This window comes from Desmodus rotundus, chromosome 4, assembly GCF_022682495.2.
Source record: "Desmodus rotundus isolate HL8 chromosome 4, HLdesRot8A.1, whole genome shotgun sequence".
Lineage (NCBI taxonomy): Eukaryota > Metazoa > Chordata > Mammalia > Chiroptera > Phyllostomidae > Desmodus > Desmodus rotundus.
In genome coordinates, this window is record NC_071390.1 from 77,243,710 (window position 1) to 77,268,395 (window position 24,686).

The window sequence follows — 24,686 nt, forward strand, 5'->3', positions numbered from 1 at the left end:
GAGGCAGCCCATTGATGTTTCTCTCCCTCCCTCCCCCTCTCTCTAAAAGTAAATAAGTAAAATCTTTTTAAAAAATCAAAACCCTAAAACAATATGTATTTAGCCCTGAAATATATTTTTATCGCTGTAATAATCTGCTTATTCAAATGTGTTTGTATTTCCTGAGGATGCAGGTGACTGGAGAAGAGGAGTATGGCTCAGAGATTCAATTTCCTGGTCCCCCACAGAGTAGAGGACAAAAACGAAAGTGGATCATACAATGATTGGGAAATATTTGTTCCTGGAAAAGTGCCAGGTGTCCAGCTACACTGTATTTGTTCTCGTTGTGGAGGTGGTCCTGCTGCACATGATCAGTTTGCTCTCTCTTCTTGGGGCAACTTCCACAGGCACTGCTGGCTGTCCTTGGAGACGTGAAGCAAGGTGGGGTTCAACAGCAGCTGCCGTCATGTTACATTATGTATCACATCCAAACAATCCTGCAAGTTTGACATTAATCTCTCCAGTTCACATATGAACAGACTGAACTCAGAGAAATCCAGCAACTCTCTCAAACTTTTGTGTCAATAGGTACTTCAGCCAAGTACCACTTTTCCCTTTAAGCCTGTACAGTTATTTAGGTGGAAAGGCAATTGCATAATTAACAAAATGTAAAACAGGTTTGTTGTTTGTGTTTCTTCTAGCATCAGGAAAGAGAAGTAATCAGAAATCTTACCCCTAATTTCCAAGTTTATCCTCTTAAAGGGTTTGTGCAAGTGCCGGGGCCTAGAATAGATCTTCTGATACAGAGCAGCACAGTGAGGGGTGGGGTACCCAGACCTTATAAAATAAGGCCTTTTCTGTTCCAGGAACATTATATGTGTCATCTCCATCGAGGCAGGCACTATTAAGTTCATTTTATAAATAAGTAAATGGTAAAATAAATTAACTTCCCTAACGTCACAGAGCTAAGAGTAACTGAACCTGGATTTGAAACAAGGCCTGTGGGGGCCCAGGAGCAGGGCTTTTCCATTTAGTTCCAGTGTGCATACATGATGTTTCACAATTTTATGACTTGAGAAACATTTTTATGTCAAGTCAGAGTATATCCCTCTGTGAGAGTAAGAGAAGATTAAAGAAAGTAAGATAACAAGGCAAAGACCAAACTCTCAGCATCAAACCTCAGGCCCAATGTGGGCAGTTTCACTGCCTGTCTAAACCCTGGGCTCATCATAATGTGGGCTGTGAGGCAGAGTCCAGAACTCTAACCAGACTCTTTCCCAGATCCCCAGGGGGGAGATGACTGTCCGACCCCCACTTACATTAGCTAACTCTTTAACAAATGAATCAGAGTTTCAGATGAAGCTCCTATAAAACCAAGGGCCACGCAGAGCCTGCAAATTGCTAACAGATGTCCTTCTGGTTAGAGTATACATTCCTGCCAACGATAGAAATGAGAGGTTACAGAACAGATCGCTTTATTATAACATAAGGAAAACCAGCCAATTGAGCATTCATGTTTTTCAGGTATATGTGGCATGGATTTCGAAATCTTCTGGCAAAAAGACCATAGTTTTATAGCTAAAGAGTGCTTTGGCTAATTTAGAGGCGAAGCCCTGTGCATCTGGATTTTATTCATTTGAAAACAGAGTAAAACTGAGAGTGTGTATCTACACCAATTACATACCTGAGCAGGGAAATTTTCCTTTAAACTTTGTTTAAATAAGCTACAGGCCACTGTAACATATTTTATTGCTAAAGTTTCATCAGAGTCTAAACAATTTCCTTATTTGTTCTTTTCCTATAATCATACACAACAAATTATAAGATTTCAGCTAAGAGGAGGTATATATGTACATATATAGTCTATAATTTTCCTTTTGTGGATAATGGGTGGGGCTTTACAGTGCATATTTTTACTTATTATCTTCGAGTGTGGTAAGCATAAGATTTCTATTTTAAAAGTATGTATTAGCTTGGTTAAATACTCCTAAAAATGTTCAGCTGAGCTTCATTAGGAGAAAGCTCAATTTAACAATTAGCCTGACCAATATTATCTTTTATTATATGAAAAATTATACTAAAGACATTCTCCTGTATGATTATTTTTGCCGAGCATCATAAGTACAAAAGTCAAAACCCATACAGTCACTGAGTCAGCTTTGAGCCTAGGACTGGTGTCTAAAAATGTTTAACATTAAAACTAAAGGCAAAGATAAACATTGAAATTTCAAGAATACCAGTGGAGTTATACTTTCTCTATGCTGTTCAAATGGATATTTTTGCTAGTCCTTGTAGTAGGAGACTCAGTAGGAGGGGAAAAAAACCCTCCATATTTTTGACTAGCTCATCCAGTCAGAAACCAGGCCTATAATACTTGTTTTTATTTTGTTGTACATGGCCTTGAGCCACAGAAGACTGTAAGCAGGCTGGGCCTGCCCCACATGAAGGCTTTTCCCCATGACTTTTTAATCCTGAGTCTTTGAGCTCCTTAAATCCCCCCTGGATTTAATCATGCAAATATGGGTCTCTCAGAGGTGGACCTCTTGGACAAAGAGGTTTTCTAGACTCAGAGAATTGCACAGCCCATTCCTTAGTTGCACACAACCCTCTTCTCAAAGGGATGTGTTGCAGTAACCTAAGCAAAGATCAGGGTCTACAATTAATCAACCAATTAGTCAATCAATCAATCAATTAATCTGTGTTTAATAAGCATCTGCCAAGTGCCCAGTAGTTGTTCTCTAAATATCATCTCTGGAGCTGTAAGATGAGTGAGCAGAACAGAGGGTCTACTCTGTCACCATGAAACGAACAAACAATAAATAACAGTATTTGCTGACTTAGTGCCAACAGCCTAATTCAAAAATAACATAAAAGAGTGCAATGTGAAGACATCCTGGGGAAGGTAAATGTTCGGAGGAGATGAGAGTGAGTAGATACAGCTTGTCAGGGGCAGCCACAGCTGAGAGTCAATGGATCTGGGGTGAGAGATCTCCCCCTGCTCTGGGCAGAGCAGGGGCCCTCCTGGCTGCCAGCTCTGGGAGCTGCAGCTTCTCCAGTCTCCTCTCACCTCAAAGCCCCACTCTCCAGACCAGGAGGGACTAGGGAGCTCTGCCCTGTGCCACAAAGTAGTAGGATCCATGTAAAACCTGGATGTAAACCCTGACAAAGAGGAGTCACAACTATGAGCTTCTAGGAGAGATGACAACTGAGAAGTTTCATTCCAACTACCGACTGAAACTGTCTGGCTGACATCAATTAAACTCCTCAGACGGAACTCATGGGGACAGTGTTCAGACACTGCCATCAGCAACCATGGCCTGGAAATCTGGACCTTCAGTTTCTCATTAGTGCAACCACGATCCTGATGTGTGACCACCCACCTCACGTGTCAGGATCCCTTTGTGAAATCACTTCAAAGAGTGAAAGGGACAACTCATTTTCCTTGTTGATTAAAAATTATCATATCATGCCCAGCCTATGAAACAAAGGGTCATTAGTTCAATTCCCAGGCAGGGCACATGCCTGAGTTGCAGGCCAGGTCCCCAGTTGGGGACGTATGAAAGGCAAGCACGCTATGATGTTTCTTTCCTTCCCTTTCTCCCTCCTTCCCCCTCTCTCTAAAAATAAATAAATAAATAAAGTCTTCAAAAATTATCATCTCATAGTTTCATCTTAATGTATTTTCATATTAGCCTCCATATGTCCAAATCACTTAGCAGTAAAGAAATGTACACAGAGAACATTACCTGGCCTCACAAAAAAATCGATTTTTCAAATCACTTTAAGATGATAAAATAGTTCAAATGATAAACATTTCCTTGAGCATCTCTTTAGCAGAGTCATAGAGAAAAAAATGTAGTATCTAGAGAAAATAGAATCAAATTTTCAAGAAAGTTACCTTATTGATGTCTACTTGCCTCTTTATGCCAGACTAAAAGCTTGTTTCACTTTTCCTATTAAAGAATATGTAAAAGTTTCTTCTGTGTCCTAATAGAGTATTCTTGTCCTACCTGCCATTAACCCTCTGAGACACAATGAGCCTCTGTACTCAGAAGAAGGAACTTCTCACAGATAATTAGTATTTCTTGAATAAATCAAAAGGATATAAGTTACTTCTATACATTCTTTTCCATTCCCAAAACTAAGTATTCATGGAAACAAGATATAACTGGTTCTTAAGGAACACTAGAGATGTCAGCATGGAAAAGTCTAGTAAAATGTGGATAAAAATGAAAGCAAGCATTGATCCCAAGTAATTACATCTAAAGCAATTGTAAAATCAGGAAAAAGCCTCAAAATTTTGGGGTACTCTTGTTATCTTCTCTAAGGAAAAAAACAAAGGTGGGTCCTGGATGGTGAGTTTATTTCTACATGAATGTTTGACCACCTCACAAAGGGAGAAGGATAAGAAAGAAGTATTCTTTAAAGAAAATAGAAACCCAGATAAATCGAGTTATCCTCTACTCTGATTGAATACCAGGATTCCAACACAGCAATGAAAGAGCTTTTCCTCAGCAAACTTATTATGTAATATGCTCTCAGAATGTTAGAGACAGAACTTAAAAACTTCATCTTATAACCCTGCTCTTATGGCCAGCTCTTCTTCCCTGTCCAGTCCATGTACAATAGAAGACACATTGACAGCAGAGAGGTGATGCCTAGAAACCACCCCATCCACATAACAAGTGGTATTTTCCACTTTTATTCAAATCTGAGTTCTTTTAAAGTTGACCTTATTCCATTCAGACCCTGAAATTTTTAGTCAAAATAATTTATTGAGCAGACTTACATGGTCTGAGTTTTGATACTGTAATAGAAGGAAATCAAGGGCAGAGTGACATTTCAGCGCTCAGCATCTGAGTTTATTAGTTCCGTGTCAAACGTGTCTAAACCTCTGAGTGGCACAGTGTTGATGTTTCTACATGTGTTTAATGTCTAGAGTTCACAAACAGCTTGGATTTTTAAAAACTTTTTCTTATTCACATGTGGTTGCAGGCAAGCCCACACAACATTTGGTCACAAGTGTGTCTAACACCTAATTAATACACCAAGAGCCTCGGCTTGAAAATCTTGGGCCCAGATTACCAGAAAACTATTCTGGCCACACTACTATCTACAAACTTCCTAATTTCTCAGCTCCATATTTCAATATCATCTGTTAACAAGGAGTTCTCCCTTATCAACATGCAAACAGCTTTGGCAAGGCCTTGTGTTTGTATGGTGAACCCTGAGTTGAGGGTTAGGGATTTATTTTTTCTGAGCACTCAAGTTAGATCCTAGGGGATTTAAAGAAAAAGTTACTCCAAGCTTTTCTTTGCACGCCAAAGACCATGTTTTTTTAAAAAATAGATTATTTGTTAGAGCAGTTTTAGGTTCACAGCAAAATTGATCAAAAGGTACAGAGATCCCCCATGCACCCCTGTCCCTACACACCTAAAACCTCCTTCACCATTAACACCTCTCACCAGACTGTGCATTTGTTCAATCAATGAACCCACACTGATACATAGTCCTCACCCAAAGTCCACAGTTTACCTCAGGGTTCATTCTTGGTGTGGTAATTCTGTGGGTTCGACAAACCGGCAGTGATAGATATCTGTCATCACAGTATCATAGAGAATAGTTTCCTTGCCCCAAAAGATCCTCTGTGTGCTATCTTATTCTTCTATGTGCCTCTCCCCCATCCCTCACCCCCCAGCAACCACTGATCTTTTTACTGTCTCCATGGTTTTGCCTTTTGCACAATGTCATATGGTTGGAATCACACAGTATGTAGCCTTTTCAAATTGGCTTCTTTCACTTAATAACATGCACTTAAACTCCTTCATGTTTTTTCATGGCTTGATAGTACATTTATTTTTAACACTGAATAATATTCCATTATCTGAAATTACCACAGTTTATTCATCCATTCAGTTACTGAAAGACATCTTGATTGCTTCCAAGTTTTGGCAGTTATGAATAAAGCTGTAATAAACATCCACATTCAGGATTTGGGGGGACATAAGTTTTTAATTCATTTAGATAAATACCAGGGAGCACAACTGCTGGATCATATGCTAAGAGTCTGTTTTTTTGTAAGAAAGTGCCAAATTGTTACTCAAAGTGGCTGTACCATCTTGCAATACCACCTGCAGTGAATGAATGCCTGTTCTACATCCTCACCAGTATTTGCTGGTGTCAGTGTTTTGTATTTTAGTTATTCCAGCATATACATAGTGGTATCTCATTGTTTTAATTTGTAACTCCCTAATGACGTATGATGCTCAGCACCTTTCGATCTTATTTACCATCTGTATATCTTCTTTGGTGAGGTTTTCTGAAATCTAGTTCATATCCTAGTAGATTACAGGCACAAGAGAGAAGTCAGGTACAGGGGGCTATGTGTGTGAGCTCTGGAGGCAGACTGCCTGGATGTGAATCCCAGACCCGCCCCTTTCCAGCTGTGTGACTTGCCTCTGTGTCTCCATCTCTTTATTTTTTAAATGGGAATAATAATCATAACAGCATCTAACTCTGAGGACTGTTGTGAGAGTTACTCACATTAATTCTTGCAGGTACTCAGAACAGTGCCAAGGAGACTTCTGGTCAAATTGGAGGTGTAGGTAGACACAGCTCGCCTCTTCACAAAACCACATCAAAATTACAACTAAACTATAGAACAACCATCACTCAGAACCACCAGAAATTGAGCTGAATGGAAGTCCTACAACTACAGAATTAAAGAACAAACTGCATCGTGACTGGTAAGAGGGGAGGAGATATGGAATGGGTTGCTCCAATACTCACATGTGGCAGCTAAAAATCAGCATGGATATCTCAGGAGTGAAGGGTCCCAGCACCACAACAGGCCCACCAGCCAAGGGTTCCACTACCAGGAAAATAAGTCTCCATAACTTCTGACTGTAAAAACTGTGGGGATTGAGGGTTTGGAAGACAGAAACTGCTGGAATCACTGGAAATTCCTCTTTAAGGGGCCACACACACAGACTACTCAGACTCGCTCACTCTGAGATCCAGTGTAGGGGAAGGAGATTGAAAGGCACCAGAGAAATACAGGGAGGAACTGATTGTCTAGCATCAGGGCAAGAGCTCAGGGGCAAATTTCTCCAAGACAGTAGTGCTGGCAGGAGCCACTATTCCTTTTCTGAGGCCTCCATTCACAGAGCCACAGAGCCGTCATACAGGCGCAATATCGGAGATTCCACCAACTAGACTCACACTGTTTGTCTCACCCTGGTGATTCCCTGAGGCCCTGCCCTGCCCAACTTGCAGACCAACCCAAGCTATTTCCAGTGTCCTTTCCATGCAACTGGCTTGTCTTGGCTCATGCTTCAGATTTTCCTAAATTCTCTCAAACAAGCAGCTGGCCTCAGCAAACCCCATACCTCTTTCTAAGTTCCCCCAGGCCGGGCACTACCAACAGTCAGCAGCTTGGTCTCACCTGGGCACCTCCGAAGCCCAACACAAGTAGCAGCCATCTGCAGATCACTTTGTAGCTTATGCTCTGCGACCCTGGACAGAAAACAGGTGGTGGCTGACTTTGGACGTGCCAAGAATGATCAAGGCTCAACTACAATAAGAGGGTGTACACAGCCCACAGAGTGGCCACATGCCAAGTACCCAGCTTGCATTATAGGGGAGGCTGTACCACTGAGCCCTACAGGACACCTACTACATTTGGCTGAACTACCAAGCTTGGGAGACATAGAAGCTCTGCCTAACACATAGAAACAAACACAAGGAGGTTGCCAAAATGAGGAGACAAAGAAACATGGCCCAAATGAAAAAACAGAACAAAATTTCAGAAAAAGAACTAAACAAAATGGAGACAAGCAAGCTACCTAAAGCAGAGCTCGAAACACTGGTTATAAGGATGCTCAGTGAACTTAGGGGAAGAGCAGATGAACTCAGAGAGAACTTCAACAGCATTAAAAAGGACATGTAAACCATAAAAAAGAACCAGTAGGAAATGCAGGATACACTAAATGAAATGGAGAACAATTTACAGCACAGGTGGCAAACACAAGGCCTGTGGGCCGAATCCGGCCCTCCACCTTGTTTTATCCAGCCCAGCACCTTGTTTCTACCCGGCAGCAGTGCCGAGTTCCTTGCCCCTAGTTAAGGAACAGTTACATTTATACAGTCCTAATTACATTTGGCCCTTTGAAGGCAACTGTGAAAATAAGTTTGACACCCCTGGTTTACAGGGAATCAACAGTAGAGGAGATGAAGCTGAGAATCAAATCAGTGATTTGGAATATAAGGAAGCAAAAAAAAAAAACAACAACCAATAAGAACAGCAAGAAGAAAAAAGAATCTACCCCTGGCTGGTGTGGCTCAGTGGGTTGAGCACCAGCCTAAGAACCAAAGGGTTGCTGGTTCAATTCCCAGTTAGGGCACATGCCTCATTTGCAGGCCAGGTTCCCCAGCATGAGACATGTGAGAGGCAACCACACATTGATGTTTCTCTCCCTCTCTTTCTCCTCCCTTTCCCTCTGTCTAAAAATAAAATCTTAGGAAAAAAGAATCCCCTCAATAATGTAAGCAGCCTCTGAGACAACTTCAAGCATACCAACATTTGCATCATGGGGGTGCCAGAAGGAGAAGAGAAAGACCAAAAAGTTGGAAAACTATTTGAATGAAAGAAAACTTCCCTGACTTGGTGAAGGAAATAGACATACAAGTCCTGGAAGTACAGAGAGTCCTAAACAAGAGAAATCCAAAGAAACCCACACCAATGCTCATCATAGTTAAAATGCCAAAGGTTAAAGACAACGAGAGAATCTTAAAAGCAGCAGGAGAAAAGTTAGATACCTACAAGGGAGCCCCCATAAGACTGCCAGCTGATTTCTCAAAAGAGACTTTGCAGGCTAGAGGGAGTGGCAAGAAATATTCCAAGTGATGAAAAGCAAGGACCCCAGTTAAGAGGAAGAGCCAAGATGGAGGTGTAGGTAGACACACTGCATCTCCTCCCACAACTAGAACTGACAGAAAATCGAACTGCAAGGAAGTCCAACAGCCAAGGAGATAAAAAAGAAACATTCATCCAGACCAGTAGGAGGGGTGGAGACAGGCAGCCGGGGTGGAGAGGACTCGAGTTGCCATGGCGGGACCGAGACTGGCGGAGTGTGGGATGACCGGGGCAGGCAGTCTGATCATTAGCAGACCCTGCGGCCCTACATTCGCACACAGATAAACAGAGAGGGCCAGACTCAGAGTGGCGGAGAACAGGGCAGGCAGTGTGGCGGGTAGCAGTCCCCTCCCACGGCCCCATATTCCCGCTTATGTAAACCGGGATGAACAGAGTGAAGCAGACCTCGTAACCCAGGGCGCCAGCACAGGGAAATAAAGCCTCAAACTGCTGATTGAAAACACCCATGGGGGTTGAGGTGGCAGCAGGAGAAACTCCCAGCCTCACAGGAGAGTTCGTTGGAGAGACCCAGAGGGCCTAGAGTGTGCACAAGCTCACCCACTCGGGAATCAGCACTGGAGGGGCCCAGTTTGATTGTGGGTAGCGGAGGGAGTGACTGAAATCCAGCAGAGAGTGGAGCAAGCGCCTTTGCTCCCTCTCGGCCCCTCCCCCACATATAGCATCACAGCACAGCAACCAGCATTACCCGGCCCCAGTGCACACCTAAGGCTCCGCCCCTTTACGTAACGGGTGGCCAAGACAAAAAAAAGTGGCCCAAATGAAAGAACAGTTCAAAGCCCCAGAAATGATTCAACTAAGCAGCGAGCAGATAGCCAACCTATCAGATGCACAGTTCAAAACACTGGTAATTAGGACACTCACAGAATTGGTTGAATTTGGTCAAAAATTAGATGAAAAAATGAAGGCTATGCTAAGAGAAACAAAGGAAAATGTACAGGGAACCAATACTGATGTGAAGGAAACTGGGACTCAAATCAATGGTGTGGACCAGAAGGAAGAAAGAAACATCCAACCAGAAAAGAATGAACAAACAAGAATTCAAAAAAATGAGGAGAGGCTTAGGAACCTCCAGGACATCTCGAAACATTCCAACATCCGAATTATAGGGGTGCCAGAAGGAGAAGAGGAAGAACAAAAAATTGAAAACTTATTTGAACAAATAATGAAGGAGAACTTCCCCAGTCTGGCAAAGGAAATAGACTTGCAGGAAGTCCAGGAAGCTCAGAGAGTCCCAAAGAAGCTGGACCCAAGGAGGAACACACCAAGGCACATCATAATTACACTACCTAAGATGAAACAGAAGGAGAGACTCTTAGAAGCAGCAAGAGAAAAGGACACAGTTACCTACAAAGGAGTGCCCATAAGACTGTCAGATGGTTTCTCAAAAGAGACCTTACAGGCAAGAAGGGACTGGCAAGAAGTATTCCAAGTCATGAAAGGCAAGGACCTACATCCAAGATTACTGTATCCAGCAAAGCTATCATTTAGAATGGAAGGGAAGATAAAGCGCTTCTCAGATAAGGTCAAGTTAAAGGAGTTAATCATCACCAAGCCCTTAATATATGAAATGTTAAAGGGACTTATCTAAGAAAAAGAAGATAAAAAAACATGAACAGTAAAAATGACAGCAAACTCACAGTTATTAACAACCACACCTAAAACCAAAACAAAAGCCTACTAAGGAAACAACTAGAACAGGAACAGAACCACAGAAATGGAGATCACGTAGAGGGTTATCAATAGGGCATTGGGAGGGGGAGAGAGGAGGGAAAGGTACAGAGAATAAGTAGCATAAATGGTGGGTAGAAAATAGACAGGGGGAGGGTAAGAATAGTGTAGGAAATGTAGAAGCCAAAGAATTTATAAGTATGACCCATGGACATGAACTATAGGGGGGGAATGTGGGAGGGAGGGGGTGGGCAGGATGGAGTGGAGTGAAGGGGGGAAATGGGACAACTGTAATAGCATAATCAATAAATATATTTTTTAAAAAAAGAAAAAGAAGAAAAGCAAGGACCTATAACCAAGATTACTCCACCCAGCAAAGCTATCATTTAGAATCAAAGAGCAGATAAAGAGCTTCCCAGACAAGAAAAAACTAAAGGAGTACATTACCACCAAATCAGCATTATATGAAATGTTAAAGGGTTTTCCTTAAGAAGAAAAGAATTTAAAATATGAACAGTAAAATGGCAACAAATACATATCTATCAACAATTGAATCTAAAAAACAAAATAAACAAACTAGCAGAACAGAAACAGAATCATAGATATAGAGAACATTTTGATGGCTGCCAGATGGGAGGGAGGTTGTGGGGGTGGGTGAAAAAGGAAGAGATTAAAAAGTACAAATTGGTAGTTATAGAACAGTCATGTGGATGTAAAGTGCAACACAGGAAATAGAGTAGCCAAAGAACATATATGTATGACCCATGGACATGGACAATGGGGTGGGATTGCTTGAGGGAGTTGGGGAGCTGGTAGAGGAGGGCAAAGAGGGAAAAATTGGGACAAGTGTTAGCATGATTAATAAAATGTAATTTATAAAAAGAACAGTTTTGATGTGCATGTATGCATTCAGCATTCAACAGGACTTCCAAACAAAGGAAGACCCACTGCCTAAGACTGTCTCCATCACCAATATATCATCAACACTTACGAGTGGTCGATGCCTACCAGTTATCGAGAGCCTACTTCTCAGTTGGAATTTTAATCATCACCTCAGATAGTACGCGTTACTATCTCCATTTTCTAACGGCCCAGGACAGTTATGCTGGACAGCCAGGGAGGCAGCAGCAGGGTTTGAGCTCAGGCCTGTCTAGCTCAGCAGCTAAGATACCTTACGTTATCAACCCAAAATAAGCTTATCTGTCTCTTTCAATCTGACATGCACTGGGTGAACTGTATAACATTACTGATATGTGACCATTTTGTCCTACATTTTGTTTGGTTCACCCTAGCAATAAAAAGCTTTATCTTTTAGAATATGACCTCAAAGCCATCTACAGAAAGATGGATGCCGAGTGCTCTCAAGGGACGAAAGGCTTGTGCAGGATGAGGGTGGGGCTACCTGGCCAGCAGCAGGTGCTAACAGCAAGGACATCTGGCTGCTAGGCCTGCAGTGGGGGAGACTGCATGGCTCCCTTCCCCTCACTTTACCAAAGGCAGCCCTTGGGTTCTACCCCGACCCCCAACACTCTGAAAATACAGCATGGGCAGGGCTCAGCCATTTGCAACTCGGGGAAACAAATTTCTTTACTATCTAAAAAGCTATGATTACTGTGTTTTTAAAACTGACTCTGAGAGCAAGAACCATCTTATTAGATACCCTATAAATAGTACTTGGCTCATTGTGAAAGCTTAATAGCTATTTTAGAATTAGAAGAAAAGTCACAATAAGTCCTTTGTTTCTGGAAACAAAAGCTCACTGGCTTCTGCTACCCAACTCCCCATCCTGAGGGTGCTCTGCAAACAGTGGCTGGGGCTGGCAGAGCAGCAGCCTCCCCATCCCTGCACCCAGCCAGCCTGGGGCCTCCTCTTTTCTCCAGGGAGTGATAGTCCCACCACCTCATCGAGGTAGTCATTTTAGTTCCAGCTTGGGTGAGAGTAACAGGAAACTCTGTGAAACTATTATATAATTTCAATAAAACCATTTCCATTCCATCATCAGAAAAGTAGATGCTTGGGTGTTTGTTGAGCCTCCCCACTGGCTACTGCAGCCGGACAAGTACATTGAGCATTGATTCTGCCCTTGGGGACTTAAGAATCTACTCAGGGAGACTTGGACTATGGCACAGGGGTAGGTAGAGAGGCTATGCTGTCCCTCCTGATTGTAATTCAAGGATATTGGTGAGGACTCTCCAGGAGGCATGGATTGCAGGAAGAGGAGGATCTGGAAGGCGACCAAAGGATAGGTGAGGAAGATCATGTGAGGAAGGGTGTGGAGGTAGGAAAAGGAAGATGAGGTGGGAGAGAAGAGTTATGGGGAGGAGCAGGGTTTGAGGAAGAAAAGGGGAGATGTGACAGGCACCCATGTTATGGAGAGCCTTGACAGTCTCTAGGATGAGATGCCACCTGTGTTTGTACCGTGTGGACAGCTCTCAGACGTTCACATAGCTCACCTCATTGAGCCCCACAGCAGCCATCTGAGGTCTGTTGTTACCCCACTCACAGGTGAGGACATGGGGGTAACTCATCCCCCATGAGTTATGGACTCATCCACAGTCATATAGCTTTTAAGAGGAGGAACCTGAATGCAAACCCAGGCCCACATTCCACATTCTTTGCTCTAAAACCCACTGCTTAAAGATCACACAGTCCCCCTTTCCCATGTGGGGTCTAGTAATAAAACAGTGGGGCCTCATGTTTACTGACTGTCTTTCATCCATCTGCTCTTGTGAAATGATCACATGTCAGTTACTCAGATGCAACTTAAGTATTAGAGATTTTCTCTTTTTTACAGAGCCAGAACTAAATTATAGGCAAGTGACAGAAAAAAGATATAATGTTCTGATAGACAACCACTTCCTGGCACTTGGTGGCATCCATGGGAAGGTAGTCGGGATGAGGGGGTCACCACCAGGAGGAGCTGAACGAAGCATTTTGAACAATACAGTGATAACTAGAGGAAGGGAGATTCCTGCATTCCTGGGCTTGAGCCATGCTTCCATTAGCAGAGTTTTCATGAGAGCCACAAAAGCATGTTAATCTCATGACCCTAGGACTTGCTCAGAAGTGAGTTCTTTCTCCATACTCCCTGCCTCTGTGGGTGACTAGCTTCATCGCTTAATATTCAACATGAAATGAAATACATAAAACAGTAACAAAATCACTGACACCAGATGTGATGCCAAGTGCTCAGAATTACCCGAACAGCTGAACCAGGGCTGTCATTCACACTTTTCCAGCTTCCAGGCAGGAAAATGACCCTGTGGGGATCTGCTGGGGCTGTGGCTCAGCTGCAGCTGTCAGCTCAGCTTGGGGAGCCCTTGTCATTAAAAGCTTGCCAGCTTGGTGGTTTTCTGGGACGGTGGCCCCCAGAGAGCAGCTTTCAGCTGCTCTCCTTTGTATAATCAGTTGTTTTCTGGGGTGTACACCTCCTGATAGGACTCCCCAGCCACTCCAGGAAGGAGCCCCCCTTACACTTTCTTCTCATTCCATTTTCCTGAGGAGTCAGATCTCCCCACTAATCATTGCATAGTCAGTCATATGAAGACACTAATGAGTTTAAGAGGCAAACAACCCCCATTAGATGCCACTAAATACCCACTGCTCAGAAATACAGCTGTGTCTTGCGTGCATCCTCCCTGATTTTCCATCATCGCTGAAATGGGATGGGATAGGAGCTTTGTTTCATTCTGTACAGCTGCCTCTCTGTGACACATGTCAAAGGAGGTGCCATTCCACCCTCATCTCCCAGGCTCACAGTAAGTGGCCTCTGCCTCTTTGTATTGGATGGAACAGTTTGAGTAAGTAGTTGTATATAATGAAATTCATTCTTCATTTGTTCCCATTTGCCGCAAGATGGATTTGCATTTAACAGAATTACAACACCATAACACTCCATTTTAATTATGGCCAATGGCAGCTGGTACCTCAATTCACAATCAACTTTTTGTTAAGGATATGTAATTCACATATATTTATTTCTTACTCAAAGATGGGAGCACAGTTTTCTTTTTGTGGGGGGGATACCAAATAACTCTATTTGAAGGCATGGTACAATGTAGGACACAAATGGATGATTTGGTACAAGTTATAGAAAAGGTAAAAGTAACTCCAACATGCACGTACTGCTTTGGTGACCAGGGATGTCAAGCACGTGGCGGTGGGAAGGCAGCCTGAGGCTTGTTAGCTCTCTGTACTGTCCCCTAGAGTGTGCTTGTCAAAGAGATAGTCTGCCATGTCAGATCCAGGGGCCCCCAATCTGCACAAGTTGATTACATGGTCCTCCAATTCTTTGATGAATTTCACCTGCTCATCCAGGTGTGAATCTCAACAAAGGCACACAAATGAGGATCATTTTTTTCAGTGACCAGTTTGTGCGAGTCCAGTAATGACTGATTCACACTTTTTTCCAAGTGTAATGCACACTCCATTGCATTCTGCCCATTCTCCCAGTCATGGCGTTCTGGTTTCTTGATATCCTAGAGGAAGATTCAGCCACCTCATTGGTTCTGCAGTTTCATCAGCTTCTCAGCATGTTCCCTCTCCTCATGAAATTGGTGAAGAAAATATTTGGCAAAGTTCTTCAAAGCCACATCATTGTAGTCAAAGTAGTAAGACATGGACAGGTAGAGGTAGGAAGCATAGAACTCCAGGTTGATCTGGCGGTTGATGGCGGCCTCTGAGTCCTGTGGTAGGTTCTGGCGCACCTGCGAGACGGACGTGGTCGTGATGGCGACTGAGGACAAGCAGCTTTGCAGCACTGGAGCGGTGGCGGGGACCTTGGGGCGGTCCCAGGGCTCTGTAGGAGGTGGTAGGAGGTGGCAGAAGGATGGATCTGGGCAGCTGGCTGGGATGGGGTGGGGAGCGCTGGGTTCCGTCCAAGCACTGTTGAAGCGGGAAACCACAGCAACTCTGTGGTTTCTCTGTGGAGAAGACTGTCTGGAGCACAGTTTTCAATTGACTTGGGCTTGTCTGACTTAAACACTGGGAAGGTGGAAACGTGATCTGTTATCATCTGCTGTGTCCCAGGTCCTGAGAGCTCTCATGCTCTTGTAAAACCCCATTAAAACTCATGGAACCTGTTCTTCTGACTTCATTCCTAATGCTTTGCATAAACAGTCCCCTTAGACTTGCATCAGAAGTCCTTCGGAATAAAAACAGACCACAGGAAACTATTTACAGGTAAAAAGAACATGAAAAAATTTTCTTCATTCTTTTGTTCATTCACTAAACAAATTCAGACAATAAACAATAGAGAAGCAACTGTGTATATTGTCAGGAGAAGGTAAGAATCATGAAGAGAAATAAATTTGGATAAGGGGATAGAGCGTGATGGGCTGAGGGTAGAGTTAGATGTTTTATGTTGCTTGGGCAGAATGCCCACCTGAAAGGATGACAGTGAGGGACTCCCTGAGGGAGAAGTGTGTTCATGCTGATATTTGGATGAAGAATGTTCTGGACAAAAGGGCAACCACCAGAATCCTCAGACAGGAGCATACTTGTCATATGTGGGAAAGAGCAAAGAGGTCACAGTGAGGGGAGTCAGGTAAAAGAGTGGAGGCTTAGTGGATGAGATCAAAGATCAAGAGCTAACTAACACAGCCTGTGGCTGGTGTGAGAATGTGAGCTATGAGCAACCAAGAGGGTTTCCAGCAGAGGAGAGACTTGCCATGGTCACGTTTCAATAGGCTCACCTTGCTGCTCTGTTGCAAACAGACCACTGGGGCAAAGGCAGAAGCAGAGAGACCAGTCAAGGGGTGTATTTGTCGGCTAGGGCTGCTATCACAAAATATTATAGACTGGGTTGTTCAAGTAACAGAAATGTATTTTCTCACGGTTCTGTAGGCTAGATGTACAAGATTACGCAGTTGGCAGTTTGGCTCTTCCTGAGGCCTCTCTCATTGGCTTGCAAATAGTCGACTTCTCTGTGTGTCTTCATGTGGCCTTTCTTCTGCGTTTGTACATTCCTGGTATCTATCCTCTTCTTATAAGGACATCAGTCATATTGGATTATTACCTCATTTAACTTTAATTTAACTGTCTCTTTAAAGGCCCTATCTCCAAATACCATCACACAGGGGGTTAGGACTTCAACATTTTGGGAGAGTGCAATTCCATGCATAATATGAAGTGACTGAAATAATGCCAACGAAAGATGATCAGGCTTGGACTGCAGTCATACAAGTGGAAACGGTGAGAAAAAGCTGACTGAGGTTCTTTTTCTGAAGGACAAATTAGACAGAACTGTATTTGTGCCAGTTTTCATGATCATCAAGAATGAGTAGAAAGGTCTGGCTGGTGTGACTCAGTTGGGGCGTCGTCCTGTAACCAAAAGGTTGTGTGTTCGATTCCCGGTCAGAGCACATACCTACGCTATGCGTTCAATCCCTGGTCCCTACACATACTATCCCTGGTCAGAGTACAGCTGGGAGGCAACCAATCGATGCTTCTCTCTCGCATTAATGTTTCTCTCCCTTCCTCTCTCTCTAAAAAGCAATGCTCTCAAGGCTATTTATAATTCTTGTGTTTATGTGGTAGAAATGATATACAGGGTGGGGCAAAACTAGGTTTACAATTGTGAGTACCCAAAACACAGGGTTTATTCTTCTGTTATTATTTATTAGTTATTGTATTATTTTCCAAATGAACAACTGCAAACCTACTTTTGCCCCACCTGAATATTGGTATACTACTCTACATCTTTTCTCAAATTCATGTTCAGTGAGATCACTTGGTAGCTTGATATCAGCCATAGTAAGAATATTTTCAACTCAGAAACTGGCAAATACTATAATTTAAGGCTTGATTTGATTTATTGTTTTATTGATTGTTAGACTTAAGAAAATGATAAGGGAAAACGGTCATATTGTCAAAAGCACAGAAAATTGAGGAAATATTTTTTCAGTTTTCAGAAACTATTATTCAATTGAGCAAATCAGTCACTTATGTCACTGAAGAATGGGTGAGTAGGGTTCCAACATACATCTTCATTGTTTCATTTCCATTATCTGTTAACTGAAAGGAAATACAACCAACATTCATAATGGAGCTATATTTTTTCATTTGTTGTAACCTTAGGTTACCTACAGACACAAGAGTTTGACAAAAATAAATCCAGCTCTGGCTGGTGTGGCTCAATGGGTTGAGCACTGGCCTGTGAACCAAAAGCTCATGGGTTGGATTCCTGGTCATACCTGGATGCCAGGTTCAGTCCCCAGTCCCAGTGCTTGTGAGAGGCAACTGATCGATGTTTCTCGCCCTCTCTTCCTTCCTTCCCTTCTCTCTAAAATATAAATAAAATCTTTTAAAAAAATCAGTGAAGCCATTCTGTGAGAATTAATCAGTTGTATGCAATTTACAATTAAAATTGTAAATGTTGTTAAAATTTGATATTTTATTATTATTATTTGACAATATGTGCTACATATTCTTTATATAAGTAAAGTTTGTAATGAAGTTTTTACATATACAATTTTTTTTTTTGGAAAGCTGATTATTATACATTTACCAGCCCTCCCTGATCACACCCATGCTGTGGTATGAAACAGGATTAGGACTAAGACCGACCCATTTGCCTTTCAGTGAGGGTTTCTTTTCTTTTCTTTTTTTTTTTTAAATTTTTATTGTTATTCAATTACAGTTTCAGTGAGGGTTTCTCTCTCTCTGGGATTCTAAGACTACTATCTTATAGAAAATATGCATAATTATGGCCACAAATGTGGCTGGATTTTCTAGTGTTGACAGACACAGGACTTCCTGGCTACTGTGTCCTTACTCTGTTATCTTCCCCTACACCTTTTAAATCAATGTCCCTAGAGTTCAAATGGAATTAATCTGTTGATGGCATCCCAAACACTCCTGTGATGGCCAGAAGCCAGTCAAGGATAGTGCTGTGACCCCAGGGCCGGTAGACTTACCTGTTCATCATAAACCGGGCTAAACAAGTGGTCATGCCTCTTTAAACAACTCTGTTTGCTACAGTACTAAACACAAGCCTACATCACCATCCCCTTCACTAAACCTTTTTTCCCCTTCCATGGTATTTATCTGTTTCTGTTTACTTTACTGTTTGTTTTCTCCTCACTAAATTGTAAGCTTCATGAGGTCAGGGGCATTCTCTCTCTTTGGTTCACAGACAATCCCCAGTGCCTAGAAAGTCCCTGCTACTCAACAAATACAGTAAATAGGCACTCAGTGATCACTGTCCCACGAAAAAGTAACCTCCAGTTCATGAACCCTAATGTCCCCACTCCTCACCGGGCATACACGCTGCTGGTGCATGAATGCCTGCATTGTTTTGCATCTGAACCTAGTACACAGGCCAGAGAGTGAGAGCCAGCCTGCTGGGACCGACCCAGAGAGGCCTCTGTGGCCTTTGCAGGCCCAGGTAGAGTCATGGGGGGCAAAGCCACTGGGCTGGGCAGGTTCAGAGGTGTCATCCCCTGCAGGAAGACCCTCACTGCAGGGAACACTTTGATTGCAAAACTCTTTTTAAAATGATTTTTGAAGAAAGAATATTGGAATTTAAAAAATCAACTATTGTCCTTTGGGCACTATGTATCAAAGCCAAGACTCTTCCTTATTTGTTTTTTTCCTGTGTGTGTTTTCAGATCAGAAGATCCATTTCATTATTGCCACTCAAGAAAATGCCATTGGTCAAAAGAGCAATCATGTCGTTTTCCTTGCTATTAGGCACACACTCTGCTAGTGTGCAAATGTCAAATAATATTGACCCTATTTATTTCTACACTTGGAATCCAACAACTAGACATAATTACAGTGACCAGTTCTTAAAAATATGTGGGCACCATATAATTAAATTTTATATACAAAAATTCTGAAGAAAATAAAGATGTTGAATTTCTCAATTTCTTCATAGCAGATTAAATGGAAAATCAGCATCTTATTATAGTAGCTGAAAACATCCCATAGGTTTTATTAGGCAGTCATAAAGCCCTTGAACTTGAACCAAAGAAATTGCACATAAACCACCCCTATTTATCTACCTTCAGGACCCAGGATTTATTTCCCTCCACCTCAAGAATATTAGATGGTGACACTTTTAACAGCAAACAGATGAGCAGTTGAATATTACTTGAACTGAACTATAACTAGTAGAATCTTTAAAGAATGAATTATATCACAGTAACAGCAACTCTTCTAGGAATTTGACAGTTTATGTTTTATAATTTAGAAGCCTTAGGCAAAATTAAGCAAGAAAATTATCTTTAGGGAGACCCACCAATGCCATGAGATCTTTCTGGGAGTCTCTCCCCAACATTCTGTTTGTCTCCCCGTTCAGCACTTCACGTGGGAACGTCTGTGTCTAAGCGCCAGGAAGCAGGTGCTCCCAGCATGCTTCCCTGCTTCTCCAGGTGACAGCTAGTGAGTGTAATTTCTAAATATAGACTAACAAAAATGGCATGTTTAATAGTACCCTCCTGTGGCCACACCTCAGTGCTTTTAAGGCATATTCTCCAGAGTGACTAAGAAACCCCAGAGAAAGCTCAACGGTGGTGGAATTCCATTGAGAGAGCTCCACCCAAAGCCTGGCAGCTGCCACCTCAAGCAGTGTTGAATAACAGAGCAGCTCTGCTCTGAGAGAGATTGGAAGGCTGGGCTAAGGGGTCAGAGAGAGCTGGAGACGTATAAGAGAGCACTGGTTTTTCAATTTGCTGCTGGAATTCATTTGAAACAGTCTAACCAGCCAAAAGCATTTCCTACTCCAGCAGCTCCTCAGAATAGATCAGATGGAAATGAAGTGGTTGCATCTAAATACTTGATTGGCTGTACTGTGCGGGAAGTGGACAGCTAGATGGTCTTGCCTTCAAGGACTGTAATTTCTCCCAGATACATTCCCTGAGCAGTTTCCAAGTTCAGTAGGTTTACAGCTTCCTCCTTTTAAATGCATGAATTGTAGGCAAAGATGTAGTAGTCTGTTTCTCAAAGATGTAGTAGTCTGATCAATAGGCTGAATGAAAGATTACTCCTGCTAGCCTGCAGGTTTCTAAGACGTCAATTGTTAGCGAGAGCATGGCACAACTAACCAGAGGTTTGGCCTCAACTAACAGCAGCCACTTTTCAGTTGAATATAGAGAAGGTAGCAGAAAACAGATTCAGCCCTGCTCCCATGTGTGCCCAGACACTGCCTGTGCAGTGGTCATCCCGGTTCTGAGCAGCCTGCAGCAGCAAGGTGAAGTCTAATGTCCAGCGGCGTTTACCGCCAACTCCATCCCGAGACTTGCTCTCTGTTGAAATATCTGTTCTAAGAAAGACACACAGAGAGATTTTAAAGTATATTCTTGAAATCTTAAGAAAATCTGAATTTATTTCCATCTTACCAACTTCTTTTTCTTAAAGCAAACAACCAAATTTTTCTGCTTGCACTGTATATCTATTTCTTGTTCTGCCTTTTCTTTAACACCCAAATTAAAAGCGGACCCAGAGCAAACAAGCGTGATTCCCTGATGTTGGCTCTGATGGCCACTGTTCCTTGTTAGACCTGACCCACTGACCCTAACAGCTGTCAAGGAGAGGAGCCAGGTCCCTCATGACTTCTCGGGGTATGCGGGGAAGCAAAGCAGCTACTGAGGCCAAAGCTGACAGCTCACTTAAACTATGTGGATTAGCCACAGATTAAACATTCTGGTGGGTAGAGGCTACTTCCTTAACAAAATGTATAAGTAGATCAAATGTCTTAATAAAGTATTAAGTTAAGCAGACCAATTTTTGTAATTAAAATTTTTTTTCAATTACAGTTGACATTCAGTATTATATCAGTTTCAGGTGTACAGCATAGTGGTTACACATTTGTATAATTTCCATAGTGATGCCCCGATAAGTCTAGTACCCCTGACACTATACATAGTTATTACAATATTATTAACTATATATTCCTTATGCTATCCTTTACATCCCCGTGACTATTCTATAACTGCCAATTTGTACTTTTTAATACCATCACCTTTTTCACCCAACCCCCTAACACACCTGGCAACCATCAGTCTGTTCTCTGTATTATAAGTTTATTTGTTTTCTTTGTTCATTTATTTTGTTTTTTAGATTCCACATATAAGTGACTTATTTCACTTAGCATAATACCCTCTGGATCCATCCATATTGTTACAATGTCAAGATTTCACTCTTTTTTCTGGCGGAATAACATTCTATTGTATATACGTACCCCTTCTTTATCCATTGTCTATCAATAGACACTTAGGTTGCTTCCATATCTTGGCTAAATTGTAAACAATGCTGTAATGAACAGAGGAATGCATATGTCTTTTCAATTCAGTATTTTGGGATTCTTTGGATAAATACCAGAAGTGGAATTACTGGGTCCTTCTTTGTCTGTTCTTACACCCTGTGTTTTAAAGTCTATTTTGTCTGATAAAAGCATTATTACCTCAGCTATTTTTTCTCACTTCCATTTTCATGAAATATCTTTTCTCATCCCTTTACATTCAGTCTGTTGTCTTTCTGTCTTTAGTGGGTGTGGGTGTCTTATAGACAGCTTATGTAAGGGTCTCCATTCAGCAACCCTGTATTTTGATTGAAACATTTAATCCATTTGCCTTAAAGTAATTATTGATAGATAGATAGATAGATAGATAGATAGATAGATAGATAGATAGATACGTGGTTATTGTGATTTTATTATTCATATTTTTAAATCTTTTCTTCTTAAAGAAGTCTCTTTAATATTTCTTGTTATACTGGTTTGGTGGTGATGAACTTCTTTAGCTTTCTTTTTTTCTTTTTTTGGTCTGGTAAGTATTTTGTCTCTCCTTTCATTTCATTTTATTTATTTTTAAGTATATATTTTTAAATGTATTTTATTTATTATGCTATTACAGTTGTCCCATTTCCCCCCCTTTATTGCCCTCCACCCTGCACATCCCCTCCCACCTGTATCCCCCACCCACTTAGTTCATGACCATGGGTCCTACATATAAGTTCCTTAGCTTCTCCATTTCCTATACTATTCTTAACTTCCCCTTGTCTATTTTCTACCTACCAATTATGCTTCTTATTCCCTTCACCTTTTCCCCCAAACTCCGCCTTCCCCCTCCCTGCTGATAACCCTCCATGTGATCTCCATTTATGTGATTCTGTTCCTGTTCTAGTTGTTTCCTTAGTTTGCTTCTTTTTTAGGTTCATTTTTTAATAATTGTTGTCATTTTACTGTTAATATTTTTAATCATCTTCTTTTTCTTAGATAAGTCCCTCTAACATTTCATATAATAAGGGCTTGGTGATGATGAACTCATTTAACTTGCCCTTATCTGGGAAGCACTTTATCTGCCCTTCCATTCTAAATGATAGCTTTGCTGGATAGAGCAATCTTGGATGCAGGTCCTTGCCTGTCATGACTTTGAATACTTCTTTCTAGCCCCTTCTTGCCTGTAAGGTCTCTTTTGAGAAATCAGCCAAGGGTCTTATGGAAACTCATTTGTAGGTAACTGTCCCCTTTTGCTGCTTTTTAGATGCTCTTCTTATCTTTAATCTTGGGTAATGTAATTATGATGTGCCTTGGTGTATGCTTCCTTGGATCTAACTTCTTTGGGACTCTCTGAGCTTCCCGGACTTCCTGGAAGTCTATTTCCTTTGCCAGATTGGGGAAGTTCTCCTTCCTTATGTTTCAAATAAGTTTTCAATTTCTTGCTCTCCTATTCTCCTTCTGGTACCCCTATGATTCAGCTGTTGGAACGTTTAAAGTTGTCCCAGAGGTTCCTAAGCCTCTCCTCATTTTTTTGAATTCTTGTTTCTTCATTCTGTTCTGGTTGAATGTTTGTTCCTTCCTTCTGTTCCAAACCATTGTTTCGAGTCCTGGCTTCCTTCCCATTGCTGTTGGTTCCCCGTACATTTTCCTTTATTTCACTTTTCATAGCCTTCTTCTTTTTCCTCTATTTTGCGAGCATACTCCTCCATTTCTGCGAGCACCCTGATTACCAGTGTTTTGAATTGTGCATGTGATAGGTTGGCTATCTCTTTGTCACTTAGTTGTATTTTTTTCTAGAGTTTTGATCTGTTCTTTCATTCGGGTCGGGGTTTTTTGTTTGTTTGTTTGTTTTTTGTTTTTGTCTCAGCATGCCTGTTACATAGTAAGGGGTGGAGCCTTAGGTATTCACCAGAGAAAGGCAACCCAAGTCGCTGTGTTGTGACGCTGTCAGTGGGGGAGGCATCCAAGAGGGAACAGTGCTACTTGCTCAATTCTCTGCCACCTCAGTCACTTCCTTCACTACCCACAAGCAAAATGGGCTTTTCTGGTGCTGATTCCCAGGTGGGTGCCTTGTGTATATTCTAGAACCCTGTGGGTCTTTCCAACAAATTCTCCTGTGAAGCTGGGAGTTTATCCTGCCACTGTAACCCCCACAGGTTTTTTCAGTCAGAAGTTTTGAGGCTTTATTTCCCCACACTGGAACCCTGGGTTGAGCAGAATGTCTCACTATCCAGTTGTTCCTCCTGGTTTATCTGCACAAAATGTGGGACTGCCAGCTCCACCAGCTGCTGCCTCACCTGGTTCTCCAGTCACCATTTTGCCCAGAGTCCTCTCCGCCCAGCTGCTCATCTCCACCCCTTCTACTGGTCTGGATAAATATTTCTTCTTTAACTCCTCGGTTGTTGGTCTTCCATACAGTTTGATTTCCTGTCAGCTCTGGTTGGTTTTTGTTTTTAAATTTGTTTTTGTCCTTCTTTTGGTTGTGCAAGGAGGCACAGTGTGTCTATCTATGCCTACATCTTGGCCAGAAGTCCTTAAGTATATTTTATTGATTATGCTGTTACAGTCATAGGCCCTTGCTTTCCATCACTTTGAACACTTCTCGCCAGTCCCTTCTTGCCTGCAATGTTTCTTTTGAAAAATCAGCTAATAGTCTTATGGGAACTCCTTTGTAGGTAACTCTCTGCTTTTCTCTTGCTGCTTTTAAAATTCTATCTCTATCTTTAACCCTTAGCATTTTAATTACAAGGTGTTTTGGTGTGGTCCTCTTTGGGTTCAACTTGATTGAGACTCTGTGCTTCCTGGACTTGCATGTCTATTTCCTTTGCCAAATTAGGGAAGATTTCTTTCATTATTTTTTCAAGTAGATTTTCCATTTTTTTG

At 42.0% G+C, this 24,686-nt stretch overlaps 1 pseudogene; it reads right to left on the minus strand.

The window, feature by feature from the left end:
• Window positions 1-14,764: 14,764 nt before the first annotated feature.
• On the minus strand, window positions 14,765-23,512 carry LOC112317736 (ferritin heavy chain-like; annotated as a pseudogene).
• Between the last annotated feature and the right edge of the window lie 1,174 nt (window positions 23,513-24,686).